This window comes from Xenopus laevis, chromosome 6S (genome assembly GCF_017654675.1).
Source record: "Xenopus laevis strain J_2021 chromosome 6S, Xenopus_laevis_v10.1, whole genome shotgun sequence".
NCBI classification, from domain to species: domain Eukaryota; kingdom Metazoa; phylum Chordata; class Amphibia; order Anura; family Pipidae; genus Xenopus; species Xenopus laevis.
Window position 1 is genome coordinate 39,398,210 of NC_054382.1, and position 12,001 is coordinate 39,410,210.

Consider the following 12,001-nt stretch of genomic DNA (forward strand, 5'->3'; position numbering starts at 1 on the left):
TTTAATGCAAAATTTGCGAAACAGAGAAAAAATTGTGTCCAATCTTGGACACACGTCTGAAAAGTCGCTCACGTAAATTTTGATGCTGGTGTTAAAGTCAATGGGTGTCAGAATAGTGTTGACGTGCGTCAATTTTGACGTGATCGACTTTTCGGACACGTGTCAAAATTTTTTTGACTCCGGTGAATTTTCAGGGGAGATTCACGGAAATTTGCCGCAAATTCGTGCCTGGCAAATAAATTCGCCCATCAGTGAGGTCTCTGATCCCATGTTGGTCATGCAAAATAGATGATGATTGGAGCAAAATTCCAGGTTATTTAACTGACTATCAAAATGTATTTAAGATAAACAAATTCAACAAGTCAGTTGATTTGACTTTTTACTATCAATACACCATGACCTGGAGAATTCAGAACCTTCACATACAGAGAAACTGAGTTGCAGAAGTTGCAAGACACCTAATAATATAGATCTGTCTTTATGGACCATTGGTTCTGAATTGGGAGGAGTAAAACCATATACATGATTACTGTATAATCAGTGTGCCCATAATCAGACTAGTCTTTCCTATAAAGATATGGGACCTGTTATTCTGAATGCTCAGGGCCTGGGGTTTTTCAGTTAAGGGGGGCTTTCTATAATTTGAATCTTTATACCTTATCTCTGCTAAACATCATTTAAACATTAAATAAACCCAATAGGATTATTTCCCCACCAATAGGAATTAATTACATAATGGTTGGGATCAAGTACAAGATACTGTTTTGTTATTACAGAAAAAAAGGAAACACATTTTACAATTTTGAATTATTATCACAAAATGGAATCTATGGGAGATGGCCATTCTGTAATTCAGAGCATTCTGGATAACAGATTTCTGGATAACAGATTCTATACCTGTACAATGCATACATGGCTTAAGGTGGCCATACACTGGCCAACCCTCCACAGGTTGGGTAGTATGGCTGGAATTGAATTATTATCTTAAAATGGAATCTATGGGAGATGCCCATCCTTTAATTTGGAGCTTTCTGGATAATAGATTTCTGGATAACAGATTCTATACCTGTGCAATGCATACATGGCTTAAGGTGGCCATACACTGGCCAACCATCCACAGGTTGGATAGTATGGCTGGAATTGGCCAAATTACCCAACCAAATCTGGATATGTATGGCAACACACTAGTTTGCAAGTAGCTTGAAAAAAATCTATTTTACAAGTTTTAAAATGGTTTAATAAGCATGCCAAATGACTAATTTAACAGTTACTATATCCCTCAAAAGACATGTAAATCTCTATTCAATAAACATAAAAAAAATTAAAAAAAAATCATACAGTACAAAGGCAAGCAATTAAATAAATGAATAACTGTACCTTTTCCATTAACAAATCAAATTACCAGACTCCTTTGGTTGGCCATCACAACAGTTTTTGATTGCACAAATAATATTTTTTATTAAACTTATTATTTTTGCAATCATTATAACCCTTTCCTCTACTATTCAGCAATCAACTATTAATCTAAACTTCTCCCTTTCTTTCCTTACTTTATAACATTTTCGTTCTTCTTTTACACCATTAGCACTCACCTCTATTTGTGGCCTCTCTCCTCCTGGTTAGAATGACCCGCATAATTAAAGCTTCTTTTAGCATTGTACAGTCTATGTACTGTAACTGCAGCATGTATTGGGTCTGACTTTCACTTTACTGGCACACACTCAGCATCCCATTCCCATTTCATTTGAAGCATGCTATGATTCTACCACAAACTCATGATTCTAGCATATGGATATGTTTTTGAAAAAAAAAAACTTAACAAAAGGAAACGTATGTTCCATCTTGCATTTAACTTGTACTAAATAAAATCCCCAAACTGAATATAAAATGTGGAATGTCTATCTTCTAAAGACTATTAAATAGACACAAGTATGCTACACATATGTGAATTCTGTTAAGTTGCTTAATACAAAAATAACAATCGTGATTTAGCAAACCATAAATATGTCCAAGCTTTATTGAAAAGCAATAAATAAATGGAGACTGAGGAGCTCAGAAGCAGAGTTGGCCCTGGCAACTTTTCAAATATACCGTAATGATAGAAAGGCCTAGGTTGTACAGTAATGGCAAAGAATAAACTAGTCTTTTGTCTATCTAATTTTTTTCCTGTGCAGAATAACAAAGGAGATGACTTAAGAAAGTCACAATACAATGTACTATCTTAAACTGGATTTATTTTTTTAAATACATTCAATTTATAGATTTGCAATATGGAAATTCTTGGGCTTAGAGTCATTAGAAAGCAGATGAATCTAACAGTTTAAAGAAAGCTAAACTGCCTTTGTGGAATCATCTGTGTAACACGGAATCATCTTCTGTCATCCTTCCTGAGTTTGAAATGTCATTTTTAAGTAAGCCAAGTTTTCATACATTGTGGAGGCTAATAAAAGAACCCTGGGCTCTTACTACTTTTCTATGTGAACCACATTTTTGCTAAAAGTTAATACAGGTATGGGACCTATTATCCAGAATGCTCGGGACCAGGGGCTTTACGGATAACAGGTAATTTGGATCTTTATACCTTAGGTCTATAAGAGAATCATGTAAACATTAGGTAAACCCAATAGGCTGGTTCTGCTTCCAATAAGGATTAATTATATCTTAGTTTGGATCACGTTCAAGGTACTGTTTTATTAATACAGCGAAAAAGGAAATGATTTTTAAAAAATTATATTTTTTTGGAATCTATGGCAGATAGCCTTTCTGTATTCGGAGCTTTCTGGATAACTGGTTTCCGGATAACGGATCTCATACCTTTACTAACTCAAATTTTATGTCAATCCTAGCGTGAGTAGAGATAGATGCAGCCCACACCTTTCTGTGGAGCTGCTTATAACCCATAAAGCCCTTAGCTCCAAGCAACCTTAGCCTCACTTGATAAGAGCTGTACAGCTATTGATATATATTTCAGCCCTTACATCATTGACAACCATGGTGTATATTAAGGATGACATTAAAAATTGAATCGGAGTAGATACCTCAGAAGATAAGCACTCTTTTCAATAAATATAAAAGAATCACATGACAATTTCAGGAAACTATTAGGAAATATTAGAATTTTATATCTTCCGTTTGTACATTAATATTAAATGAATGCACTTCCTCTTTTTTTTAGGCCAACCAATATACTTCCTGAATAGCACAACATAAAGAGAACAGTAAGCCATATTTACCTTAACAGTCTTTGCCAAAAAAGATAAATTGACTTTACTATTCCCTCAGATGCATTGACATTTACAGTTTATTAAAGAGGAACCATCGCGAAAATTTCAATTTAAAATAAGCTTCATCATACTGAAATAAGAAACGTTCTAAATACGGTCAATTAAATATTCTGCATAGTTTCTGAAATAATCAAGTTTATCTTCACTATCCCTCTTAGCATCTGTTACTCTTCATACAGCAGTTGGGTGTCAGATATTCATTGACAGTTAGATCCAATATATCTTATAGGGGGCTCCCTTTCCTAGCAGATGTATTAGAGCTCACTAAAATAACTGATTCCAGTACAAACAAAATTAACTGCATTTTGCACAAATCCTGCATGTAGAGAGACATCTTCTAGGCAAAAGTAGCCCCCCATATATACTATCAATGATTATATGACACTCAACTCCTGCATGAAGAGAGAATGAAGAGAAACAGATGCTGAGAGAGGAATAGTGATGATAAACGTGATTATTTCAGAAATGATACAGAATTTTTATTTGATTGTATTTAGTTTCTTATTTCAGTGTGATGAAGCTTATATTAAATTTTCATTTTCTCGATAGTTCCCCTTTAATAAAACAAAATATGCATTATACCAATATGATTTTTTTTACTTTTACCTCATTTGAAAAATTCTCTGCAAATTCTTTCTGGTTTTCGTTCTTGGTGCTTGAGGGAAACCTGTAGCTGGAAATGCAAGGATGATGTTAATACAATGTTAGCAAAAGTATTCTTTTAACAGTACACAACAGAGAAACATCAGAGCACTATTTCAATGGTTAATACCTGCACATACATTATTCATCCCTAGAATGCCTTCATTTTAAAAAAAGGAACACAAGGCCAGCAAATCACATGCAATAAAGTATAAACATCAATCAAACGATTTTCCTTCGATCAAAAAAAGCTAGGAAAGCCTATGGGGACCTTCCCCATTGGCTAACATTGATGCTCGGTAGGTTTTAGGTGGCGAAGTAGGTGGTCGAAGTTTTTTTTAAAGAGACAGTACTTCGACTATCGAATGGTCGAATAGTCGAACGATTTTTAGTTCGTATCGTTCGATTCAAAGTCATAGTCGAAGGTCAAAGTAGCCAATTCGAAGTAGCCAAAAAAAAACTTTGAAATTCGAAGTATTTTTTATTCTATTCCTTAACTCGAGCTAAGTAAATGTGGCCCTTAGTGTCTTATATTACATATGGGGGAAGTGTATTAAAATACAGCACTGAATGAAAATCATCTCTATTCCTTAACTCGAGCTAAGTAAATGTGGCCCTTAGTGTCTTATATTACATATGGGGGAAGTGTATTAAAATACAGCACTGAATGAAAATCATCTCTATCCAGTTTTTAAATTGCTTGTTTATTGGAATCATTTGGCTTTATGGGAAAAGTAAGAAACTGGGATGACCATTTATCAAAGGTGGAATTTTAGTGGTTTTTGAATCCTATTACTCTAAAATCACGATTGCCATGAATGTTATTAAAAAATCCAAATAGAAAAAGTAAAACAAATTTCACGATGCACTAAAATATACCTCTAATACCTCTAACATGTGAGGTTTTCTGAAAATTACCAGTGAAAAAAATCATAAAACCTCTAAAAGTCCAAAATTATAAAAAATGGTCCGATATAATGTTCCAAGCACAGCTCACAATGACTTCTATTGGATCCTGACAGCTTTTATCTGACAAGTTTCTTTATTAGAGTTTTTCTTGGCATAATAAAGCTCATGAAAAAAAAGAAGAATATTAGTAAATGTCGGGTTTTATTTATTTATTTATTTATTTATTATACAGGAGTTTGCTTCAGTTGCTTAAGTGAGTTTTATGCATGATGATTTATTCCAGTTATACCTTGTATATTATGGTACATGATTCTTAATGCATCTTGTGCTAAGTATAGCACTGCCCTAGGAGATACAGCAAATATTACAGAAAATTAACCAAATAATCTGGTTGGTTTCTATGGTGATGTACATAGTAAACTGAAATAGAGCATGTACTTTAAGGGCTCCAGATTTCATGGAATAGGTTCATATCAGGACAGAAAACGGAGTAATCATCACAAAATTAAATGCTATCAACAGTCCTAACCAGCTAAACGTGTAAGAAAAAGGGGGCCCAATCCCTGATTATGCCTCAGTTCTGCCCCAACACTAAACCAATACACCCAAACACTTCCAAAAAAATACACATTATATTCTAGAAGGTTTGCAGATTTATACTGAAGACTGTAGATTTATCTTAATATTACTCTTCATTGGGAGGCCCATTTATCAAAGGTCGAATTTCTAATTCATGTAAATTTTTTAAATTTCGAATATACTCCCAATTCGACTGGGAGGCCCTTAGTGTGAACTCTTCTTGCACTGATGAAGTAATGATTGCATTTTTTTAGAGGATCTGGCTTTTTCCCATTAGGGTGCGTGACTCTCAACTCAAGATTTATCAGGAAGAGAATCAGACACACAAATTGATATACAAACTTGCATTACAGATACAAAATAAGGTTTCCATATATTTCTCTAACATTATTTCTTGTTCAGTTGTTCAGCAAGAAAACTTTGCTTGTTTGAATTTTAACACTGACAGTAATGATGAATTTTGGCCATACAGGGTTATTACATCACTGACTGACATCACTATTTATGTGCAGGGGGGTTCTTGCACTCAAGTTACCATTTTACAGGATAACATAACACTCATAATTATTAGCCCTATACCCCAGCTTCTAATAAATATGTTAAACTGGGAAGCTTAACTTATATGTGCATTCCCTAAAGACTGGCTTATATTTGTGGAAGGGGCATAAGTTCATAAAGGGTCTAGGTAATGTTATCCAGCTCTCTAGAGAAATAAAATAGGTGCAGGAACCACCTAGCTCATAACCTGACAGGGAAGAGCATGTAGAGTGAGCTAGATGTACTTTTATTAAAATGTAAAATCTTTGCAGATTTTTCAGTTTTTATTAAAATGAAGTGCAGTATTTTACAATTTAACATGTTCAACCATTAAAATGACAAGGGAATGAAGCATTTAAGGCTGAAACAATTTAGTTGGAAAAATAGAAAGATCTAAGGATTAGCAACTGTCTAGTACAAACTTGTAGCCTGTTTTTTTCTATAGAACATATTTTCTAATCAAAAACCCTTTTACCAAAAGCTTAGAGGACTATTTACTAAATTTCGACTTTTTCTCACTATATTAAAAAAAAATTAGAGCGAACTCCCAAACCCTAATCCCCTTAATTTACCAATAATTTTTCTGCTAAAAAATTGGTGGGAGAAAATTCAAATCGATTTACTTTTTTTTTTGCCGCGATAACTCGAATTTATCAGGTTATTGAATAAAACCAGCACAAACAGCCTAAAACTAGTGGGAACCCTGAAAGTAAAAAACATGTTCCATTTGTTAAAGGGACCATATGCCATGGACTTCTACATGATTTCAACAGGTTTTAGCTGGAGTATTTTCAGATTTGGATTTTTAGCAGCTCTGATAGGAAGGAAGCATTTTATGCATTTCTGCCAATTTTGTGCATTTTGTTAAAATAATAATGGGAGAGAGCCAGGGGTCATTTTGGTGATGTTTGTAGCCTTACTGACATTAAATTAGATATAAAAAACTCGAATCAAGTTTTTCTAACTCGATTCGAATTCGAGTTTTTCTAATTCAAACTGAATTTGAATCAAATTTTCAAGTTTTTCTAATTTGAATTTGTTTTTAGTTTTCGGGTAGATTCTATTCGTCCGAGCACATGAATTTGAAATTCAACCCTTGATAAATGTGCCTCTAATTGTTTAATGCAACTGTATAATTTATGGTTAATACGGATATGTTCAGGTGTGTCACTAGGGGGAGCGAAAGGATCACTATTGTTGGGAGAAATCCCCAGTGGGTGGAGGAAAGGAGGTTATAAAAGGGAAGGTTGTAGGCAGGCATTTTGGAGAGGCGTAATTGGAAGAATGAGGAGCAGCAGACGCTATAGCAGTAGAGTTATCTCTTGGAAGGGCTACTGATCCTAGTCAGTGAGAGAGCTAGTGGAAACCAGTATGCTCTACATAGCAGAAGGAAGTTAGGTGACTAGCATGGGCAGCTGTGGCCCCCATGAGGAGGTAGTGGGCATAGTGTGCCCAGCGGGAAACCCGCCAATCAGGTTTTAAATGGAGAGGCTTAGCCGAAAGGAGTCGGCCAGGACCCAAGAGGGTTACCTGTGAAAGCAAGTCCTCCCTGGTAGTGTGCAGCCACAGGAAGAGTCACAGGAAGAAAGCCGAGTGGTACAGCCCTGTGAATGGTATGCTGTTCTGATGAAAGCCATAACCAATGACTACAACTCTCTGCTGCGTGTGTCTTTAGTGGAGGATCTCCCCACACTACAGGTCGGTGATACATTGAGGTTAGTAAGGTGTGGCATAGAAGGCAGTTGCCCCATTACGAACTTATAACAATTTGTGGGTTACTTGCCTGAAAGGGACACCAAAAACAGGCCGTTTTATACCATGCTTTAAAAGCATGTGCAACCACATTTATATCAAGGTGAAAGTCCGTAAATGTAACAACAGTCTGCCTCATCATCACTCTACAATCTAAACCCCAACTAAAGCTGGCCATAGACGCAAAGATCTGATCGTACGAATCGAGGATTCGTACGATATTCGGACCGTGTGTGGAGAGTCCCGACATTTTTCGTCCGGCGGAGATCGGTCGTTTGGTCGATCGGACAGGTTAGAAAATTTCTGACGCCTGCCGATAATATCTCTGTGTGTATTGCCGATCGTACGATTTTCAGTGGGAGACTGTCACTAGCTTTGGTTGGACATAGATATCGTACGATTGCTGTCAGGGGCAGAACATTGCTGATCTGTTCTTTAACTAATCTGACTGGTAAGACTTTGATCTGAATGGTTAGTGGCGGGTCGGGAGATGGGAAAGTCCAATCGTACGATGAGTCGTACGATCGGATCTTTGCATCTATGGTCAGCTTAATAGTGGGCTGGGCACACATAGAACTGGGTGTATAAGGGCAGGGTTGAACTTGATGGACTTTGTCTTTTTTCAACCCGATTTAACTATTTAACCAAACAAGAAGCTAGCCTACAACAGATCTGATATCCATCTTTTGCAATATTTCAGTAACGTATAACAATCACAAATGAATCAGAATGTCCAAATACATAAATGTGAGATAGTAAAAGTACTGCAATGGTTATCTGGTATAACAGTAGAGAAAGTGAGCAGATGTTTCTAAAATACGTTCAGATTTCAGGCAGCATTTCTGTACCTGATCACAACAACATAGTTATTCCATGAAAATATAAACTAGCCTGTTCATCAGACGCTTGATATTTTATTTGGCACTTGCCTCAAGCGCTCGCTTCGAACTTTGCACAGGATTGGACAAGTGCCACTAGCCGCGTCCAAGAATCTCAAAGGATACACGGCACAATTTACAAACACGGCATTGTCATGCGCAAGACAAAAGCTGGATATGTACTTCAGCAAAATGTGAATAGGTCACTACTTACAGCTGTTAAACAAATAATGAGGTCAGAAACTTTATTTTTAAACAAAGAGTGAGAAAGACAAACAGCTTCAGTGACCATCACATTTTAGCCAAATGAAGGCGTTCATGCACCCACCCTAATGGCTTCAACTAATTCAATATGAAAGGACAAATCTGAAATAACAAGTACTTGTTATTATAGTTTGGCACAGCTCAATTGTTGTCAGTTTGCTGCCATGAAGTATTTCCTGCAACAATCTTTTTATCCGCAGATTTCATATAGTAGCTCTTGAAAACAAGTGCTCAGCTTATGGTACACACAGAATACATACTATTTGGATGAATACAGATGGCACTGAGCTGACATTTTTGCTTCAGACACATCTGTGCGATAGAACTTGAGTATAGTCTTTAAAATCTGTGGAGAAGGTCCCAGCCAGTGTACTATGGCAGCTCCTAAGCATATTCATAAGTTCAAATATTCAAAACATGCATGTAACAAGCAAACAGCATGTAATCCCTTTATATTAAAATAAAAATAAATGAGCGCCATATCTTATAACCGGCATGAACCTTCAAACATTTAACATCATAGGAGACATCTAACAGTTTGCTCAATATTGAGAACTCTTACTTTTATTCCCCCAAACAATTAAGGTCTCTATAAAAAGATACTGCATAAAACAACTTATATGTAAAACCCTGCTTAAATAAACCATTTTCATAATAATATACTTTTTTAGTAGAATGTGCCATTGGGTAATCCTAAATTGAAAACTTCCATTTTAAAAAATAAGGGCCGCCCTCTGGGATCGTAGGATTCACAGTGCACACAAACAAACCACACATGTTAGGTCACATGAGCCAATTAACATACAGAGTTCTGTCTTTTGCTTCCACACTTCTTCCTGTTACAGTTAGAGCTGCAGTATTTCTGGTCAGGTGATCTCTGAGGAAGCACACTGACCATCACAAAATGGTGGTTCAAGGCAAGAGATGTAAAAAGACAATATTTACTTAAATATATATTCCAGTTTGATAAGATTCTTTAATATGCCACTTAATATGATATAAGCTATCTGTTGCTTAAATATTCATTTTGGGGGTAAAGAGGGAAGCCATGTACTGCATCCAAACTCAACCATTTCCCTCCTTTTTTATGTGTCATGTGTTCACAGCCTGATATGCTGTAGGTTCTACCTTTAATGAAGGCTCTGATGATATTATGTTGAGTCGGAACAGAGAAAGCATTAAGAGTTAATAGCTCATGGCACTGATGCCTATAAAGAGCTGATGATTTCTACCACATGAATGAAACAGTTTCTGACAGGTCCCCAGAACCTGCCTAGCAAGAAAATGTGGCTTTGCACACACCTAAGTAGTTTTAACAGAGTGTGCTGAACATTAGTAAATATAGTATATAGAACTAGGGCTGACTCTGCTCCAGTATCAGTGGTGATGGTATTTATTTCCACCCATTAAAAGATCCCATCATCAGAATGATCTTCAGGGGAGACTGCACTTTATTGGGCTCTCATGTCTGCTGCTTTATGCAGTGGATAAGTAAATAATTGTATTTTAATAAAAGAGGCACATCTGTATTAAAAACATTGGTATCCCAAGCACGTTAATTTGCCCTGAGCCCCCATGGCCACTCTGGACAAGTCTTACCACGCAACATCTATCTCGCTGACTCAGAAAAGTCATAAAACAATCTCCCCTTTAAAATGCTCTGCTCCTCTTTCCCCAAGCTCAGAACTATAAAATCCATTCCTCATCAGACATGCTTTATTTTTCCATTGTAAAAGCCAAGTGAACAAGCACTTGAACAGCAGCCAGCAAGCTTCCACGCAGGTTTAATCACTAATCTTCCCTTCTTTGTCATGTGAATGCTACACTCTAAAGTCTCTTAATACATTATTTTCTTAAGTTCTATGTAACGACTTAAAAAGTGGCAGGCCGTAAGCGTAATTTGCTTTGAAGCCATGATTGTTTTAATTAATTCAGCCAAGGCGTGTGGCTGTGAATGCAGCAATGCCCTTTGCTATACAAGTTAGCTGTTCCCCTAGCTAGTGTATTCAGTGGACAATGCACAAGCACCGGACTCAAACTGACTCTAGTTTTCTTAATACTGGGAGAGGGTTGAAGTTTAATATTACAGGCGCTTTCCTGTCCAGACAAGAACAATCCCATTAAACTGGCATGGTTCTCTGCAAAAGAGTAATGCCTCTTAAAGGAGAAGTAAAGCTTAACCAAAGAAGTAAGCTAGAAATGTTGTACATTATGTTTTGGGTTTATGTACCAACCCGAGGTAACCACAGCCCTTTAGCAGAAGATATGTGCCTCCAAAGATGCCCCAGTAGCTCCCCATCTTCTTTTCTGCTGATTCACTGCACATGCTCTGTGCTGCTATCGCTTACTGAGCTTATGGACCCACTCACAATATACAGTACACATAGAATATAAATGTCACAATATAAGGCTGATTAGTAATTAATACATTCAATTACCGCATGGCAACACAGAAACCAGTACAACTAACATCAGAATTTAATAATCATCCTTGTAGCATCATCTTATATCACAGGCCAACCTCATTTCTGCTTGATAATTTGCGACGACCCCTAAGCTTAGCTTCTCAACCTCTGTTCAGAGACCACTGAGCATGTGAGTGTCGTAGACAGTTTCCAAGATGGTGACCCCCTGTGACAAGTTTGAAGTCCTGGATCATTGCTGTTATTGACAAGCTGAAACTTTAGGCTGGTGCAATAAGTTCAGTATATAAAATGGCATTTTTAGCTGTATTCATATTTATAGTTTAGTTCTCCTTTAAGAATGAGGCCACTGCCAAAGATGATGGAGTTTTTTTTTGCCTTCCTCTGGATCAACTAACAGTTAGGCAGGTTAAAATAGTTTTAAAAGGTTGAACTTGATGGATGTGTGTCTTTTTTCAACCTAACAAACTGTAATGATCTCGTTATCAGGAACCCTGTGGGTTCCGGTGTTCACCGACGCCCTTTCGGGTCCCCAGGCTTTCTGCTGCGGAAGCCAACAAGGAGGAAGTGTGAATAAACAACAAGTCTGTAAATGAGGTACCGGCAAGGATTTAGAAAAGATGTGGTCAAAGTTCAGGCAAAGGGTTCAAGGCAGACAGCAGGAATCGTAGTCAAGGGTCAGGCAGGAGTAAAAAAAACAGGTTATCAAAGACAAAATATGCTTGAGCAGTAA

General features: G+C 36.8%; 1 protein-coding gene across 2 annotated transcripts in view; it reads right to left on the reverse strand.

The window, feature by feature from the left end:
* The window catches only part of thrb.S (thyroid hormone receptor, beta S homeolog), a 220,983-nt gene that overhangs the window by 85,275 nt on the left and 123,707 nt on the right, over window positions 1-12,001 (reverse strand). For both annotated transcript variants that reach the window (XM_041567090.1, XM_018268611.2), the window contains exon 3: window positions 3,891-3,957. The gene's annotated coding sequence lies outside the window, so the exon portion shown is untranslated. The remainder of the gene's footprint in view (window positions 1-3,890; window positions 3,958-12,001) is intronic.